Here is a 6,000-nt window from a genome sequence, read left to right on the forward strand (position 1 = left end):
AAAGAACAGCAACAATAAACAACAAATAGACACTGCAGGTTGGTGGAGCCAGTAACTGCACACTTGTCATGACTCCCGCCTGGGACTTCCTGTCAGGGACCTTTATTATGTGGAGTCCTGTTTGCCCTGCAGGTCCCTGGCAGCTTTATGTAATTAGCCACAATAGGGTTCACCTGTTCTCTATTTAGTCAGGTGGCTCAATGTACATATACCTCTGGCTAGCCCTTGTTCTCTGTGAGAGAATTAACTTTATTATGGATTGTGTCATGAGAAGATTTTTCTCCCCTCCACTATCTCATCCTGGCTGCACCTTCTGGTGACTGTCCGGCCGCCGCCAGCGGATCCATCCCCTGCTGATCAGCCACCTCGCCACACAGGAGTCTTCATGCTAGCCATAGTGAAGATTGATCTCTCTTGTTGAGACGCTTTTTGTTCTAGTTTTTACTTAATTTCTTATTATTTTAATAAAGAACCGTGTCTAGCATTTGGGTCCTACTCCTCCTTCCCTTCCACACCCACTTTGTAACACTAGTAACTACACCAGCATGAGAATACACTGGGACAGCGGGGTGCAAACATTCATCAGCGCACACAAGGCAGGACTGGAGCTGCAGAGATGGGGCTTTAGTCTAGAGGTGCCTGCTACGTGGGATGAGGAGGACCCGCCAGTAACACGGCTGAGCCACAAGCGCAAGGACCAGGGTGCACGGGTTACTACGCTCACTGTGGCTAAAAGGGCGAAGGAGAAACTCTGGTGGTTCCTGAGGAGGATTAACTACAGTGAGGTAGATAGAGAATAATAGGCTTCTAACAATTAGCTCCATAAAATGTAACACTATCCCCAAATAATAATCTGCAACTGTAGATATTGTTAAAAACAGTCAATACATACCCACAATGCTACAACAGATGCAAGAAGTATGCAAATATCATGGTATAGCTTCAGCTACACGAAACATGCTACTCTCGGTGTCATGTTTGCTCACTTCCTTAATGGTCACACAGCATGACTCTTTACTGAAACTTAAGATTCTTAAAGGGACCACAACCAAATAAAGGAAAGCATAGAGATTAACTTCAAAATAAAAACAAGACTTGAAACATATTAAATGGTAACAAAACAATTGGTTTTTGATAAAATTGTCTCTTTGAGTGAGGGAATACTAGTTTGTAGAGGGGACTTAAATTAAATCATAATACTGACACAATTCATCCAAAAATTTGAATATGTTAATCAAAGAGAATGGTCTGTTTGATGTGTGTAGGAAACTCCATCGCCTGGAGAAAAAAAAGATTAATACTATTCAGCAACTCATAAAGTCCACTCCAGAACTGAATATTTTCTGATGAATATTACAGATAGACACAGGGTTAAGGAATGTAGTATAGGGACAGCGGACATGTCCGACCATAACGCAATATACCTAATCTGAATGACACAAAAAAGGATACTCTATGGAAACTGAATTTGGGAATCCTAAATAAGGTACCAATTGTGAAAGAAATAAAGAGTGAAATTGAAGACTGTATTAGAAATAACAGGAAGAATGAGATTGAACCAACAATACTATGGCACACAGTTAAGAAAATAATGAGAGGTAAACTGATCTCAAGAAATCACGATTCACTAAACAAGGTGTATTCAGTCCCTTTATGCGAACCGACTGCCCGAATATCGATTATTGGTACCTTACCAGACAGATTTAGACTCTACAGAGGGTGTTGTCTCAGACCCTTTATTTTTGCTCTGTTTATCAAGCCTTTGGCTCAGGAAATGATGGTCTTAGAGAGATTAGAATAGCACAGGAAGAACATAGAATATGACTATTTGCCGACGATATTATTACATACACACAAAATTCTGACTTCACACAAACTCATGCCCGTACTGGATGATTTTGGTCAAATTTCAAGTTATAAACTTAACACAAGTTCTCTGCATGAATTACACTCCAAATAGCTCTATCAGACAGATGTATAAATTAAAATGGGACGTGGGCATCATAAAATACATAGGAATATTGATTATGCAAGATCTGAGCAAGCTAATCGAGATAAATTATAGAAAAATCAATAACGATATACAGAGATATGTCGAAATTGTTAACGTTAACTGTAGATCTCAGCTCAAAAAGAATAAAAATGAATGTATTGCCAAGGCTGCTGTACCTGTTCCTCTCTCTGCCTGTCCTTATTTCAGACTCACAATTTAGAGCATGGAACAAGCAGATCTAGGTTTATCTGGGCAGGCAAGAAACCCAGAATCAAACTCAAAAGGCTTCAACTAGAAAAAGGGAAGGGAAGGCTTCGTTGCCCAATTTAAGAGAATACTTCTATGCTGCCCAGATGAAATACATTGTGTATTGGTGTGCTGCAGACTACTTTACCAAATGGAAGCAAATAGAGCTCTCCCACAGCAATGGTTTACCTCAGGCCAGGCTGGATGGTAAACACTATAGACATTAGGAAGATGATACTTTTATAGTTACTGAAACACTCAAAACTTGGACCGATATAGGTCCAAGCTTTAGGTGCAATGTAGGTTGCTGTTGTGGCCCTCACAGACAATTCCGGTCAGACCAGGTCAAACAGACAATACTTTGCAAATTGACAGACAGGCATCGTTTTAAAAACATTTGAAAAAGTTTAAAAAAAAAATTATTTGGGAAAAAAGACTTCTTCCAGGACTTACAATTAAGATGTTTTTATAACTCAGGTCAAAACAGGCCTCTGTTTGGGCCTCTAGAATGCAATACTTTGATAAAAATGATGATGGAATCTTATAAAGAGATTGTAAAGATTGTCTTTAGACGTACCTGTTTACAGAAATGTAACAGTAATAATTCACTATATGTAAAACTTAAATGGAAAAAAGAAATTTTAGATCGAAGTTTCAGATTGTGACTGGCATCTGATGTGCAACATACAACACAGCTCCACAAGCTCCAGAGGCTGAAGAGAATTTGGCTGGAAAAATGTAACACGTTTCTTTGTGACACCTCAAATTAAAAGTGAATAAATTGGCATATAGCAACAATGTTGGAGACGTTGTGGGTGTTGTAATGCCAATCATTCTTATATTGTCTGGTCGTGTGCCAGAATACAACCTTTGTGGGAAGAAGTTGTCTGAGGTTATTTTCTGAGGTTATTTTAAGTTATAAGGTTCTCAAGGATCCCCTGGTGATGTACCTAGAATTGATCCCAGAAGGACTAATTGCAAAGGAGGACAGATATATTTTTAAAGTATATAAATAACAAGAATAATAAACTGTGGCAGCTAAGAAGGTCATTAACAGGAACTGGCTAAAAAGTGACACTCCAAAGAAAAGCCAAAGGATGGATATTATGGAGGAGATTTATGTAATGGAGAAAATGACTTTTTACCTGCTAATAACTTTGAACAAATCTGGAGGAAATGGACAAAATTCAAGGACATGATCAGTGCACACTCACATACTAGAGAATTTATGCCCTATTGATGGCTTCCTTTTACCTTATTTTGCTGTACTTCATGTTTGAATGTTTCCTCTTACTGATAGCAAAATAAAGAGTTTAGAAAAAAACTCCTCCACCTGAGGTAGGGTCTCTCCCTTGACCTGGAGATGACAAGCCAACTAGGTCCTGGCTCAATGGAGTGTTACGCCCGGCCTAGGGGATACCGGAACGTAACACGATGTGAGTTTTCTCCAAACTTTCCCACTCTCAATAAAATCCAGCAGCACACTTTATACCATTAAAGAACGCCATTTATTTTTCGAATATAGTCAATAATTAACTCTTTCCAACACTCCAAATGCCCAAAACAACAAACAGGATGACATCATCTGCAAAAAGCAGAGATGAAATCCTGTTGTCCCCGAACTGGACTCCCTGTTTGCCTGCGCCTAGAAATTCTGTCCATATAACTAATGAACAGACCCTGCCAGAGTCCGACATGCACTGGGAACAGGTCAGACTTACTGCCGGCAATGCGAATCAAGCTCCTGCTCTAGTTGTACAGAGACTGGATAGTCCGTAGCAAAGGGCCCGGACCCCATACTCCTGGAGCACCTTCTACAGGATGTCACAAGGGACACGCTAGAGTGCCTTCTCCAAGTCTACAAAGCACATGTGAATTGGTTGGGTAAACTCCCAGGAACCCTCGAGCACCCTGAAGAGAGTACACAGCTGGTCCAGTGTTCCATGACCGGGACAAAAACCGCATTGTTCCTCCTGGATCCAAAGTTGTACCATCAGATCCTGTTGACTCCCATCACAGCTAAAGCAGTAAAGCATGTTTAAAAAACACTGCTTCTGATGAGTTTTGGAACAACTCACAGTGTGTTCTGGGACAGCCATGACAGTGTATTGCCACACCTAATTACATGTTCTGGAGCACCTCATTACATATTCTTGGATATCTCATGATGTGTTCTGGTATAGTGCATGACTTGTTCTATGACAGCTCAGGACATGTTCTGGGACATTTCATAACATTTTCTGGAACAGCTCATGATGTTTCGGAACAGCGCATGGAGTGTTTTGACACACCTCATTACATGTTCTGGAGCACCTCATTACATGTTCTGTGAATCCTCCTGGCATGTTCTAGGACAATGCATGACTTGTTCTATGACAGCACATGATATTGTCATGAGGCAGCTGGGCATCTTCAGTCACATCGCCATTTCATCAGTCTGCCAACCTGGTGGTTCCTCACCTTGGCTAATATCTTGCATGATTGCTTTTCTCATCAAGGATTTTCTTCTCAGGTCGCCATCTCTGCCTACGCCACCTGCGTTACTTCAACCTCGCTGAACTTACCTCTCCCGCTAACAGTCTCTGCTGGAACCCTTCCTGGCGTCCTCATCAACTCTCCAGCCTCGACGGGATAATGCCTCTTCAGATCAAGATGCTACTCGTCTCATCCAACCCTTATTTCCATAATAAATTACCTTTTACTTCTGTATCTGCGTGTGGGTCCTCCTCCCTCAAACACACACGATAGCACATCGTAACAGGTATGATTTTGGACAGCTCATTGCATGTTCTAAGACAGAACGTGTTCAGGGACACCTCATGGTGTGTATGTGTGCAAAATGATGCTTGATTCAACTTTCTGCGCCTATTATCTGCAACCTGCAATCTGTAACTCGGTTACAGGTTGCCAGAGCAAAGTTTGTATGACATTTCCATTGATGCGTTTCATACATCTGGCAACTGGACAACCTCCTAATAATATATTGACATGATTATTCTTATGAGGTTTAGACTCTATGAATCACACAATGTGTTCTGAGACATGAGACGCCCTTCACGACATGAAGGGCTTTGTATTAGATTCAAACATGTGGCCTGGACACATTGACTTTAACCTTTTTGTCTATTCTTTCTTTTTTTTGCATCAGTGGTGTCATATAAAATGAAGGCAACAACTTCTTTGCTTTTTGAGTTATTGAGGTGAACATTACTATTATGTACAAAGGCTGCTGTACAGAATGCACTCATCCATTCAGTGAGAACACTATGCCTTATGTTAAACAATTCCATATCCAGCCTGATATAATTATATGTTTTACCTCATTCTGGCTACCACTCAAAACTTCTGGCTCCTATAACACCTTGTTTGAAACTTTTTCACAAAACACTACACATGTGATCAAGAGTCCTCTTAGCTAATGCATCTGAACATGGCCACTTGACTGCCTCTGCATTTCAGTTAACAGGAGGGTGCCATTGTCCAGCTACCAAAACCTAACATTCCAAAACATCTCTAAACATTTTATCACTCCTTAAATGATTAAAATACCCCCCTACAACTCATTTTCACAAGCTTTGGAGAAAAGGTTTTTAAGCGTTTGTGTATATTTTGTGGGATTTTTGTGTTCGAATCCACACAATAATTATGCACTGATACACAAACGACACCTGAAAGCTCATGAGAAATACAATCATAAATAAAAACTACCCTGCCCATCAATCATGTTACAGGCATTACTGACTGCACATTAAGTCAGATGC

The sequence above is a fragment of the Mastacembelus armatus genome, chromosome 10 (genome assembly GCF_900324485.2).
Source record: "Mastacembelus armatus chromosome 10, fMasArm1.2, whole genome shotgun sequence".
Taxonomy (NCBI): Eukaryota; Metazoa; Chordata; class Actinopteri; order Synbranchiformes; family Mastacembelidae; genus Mastacembelus; species Mastacembelus armatus.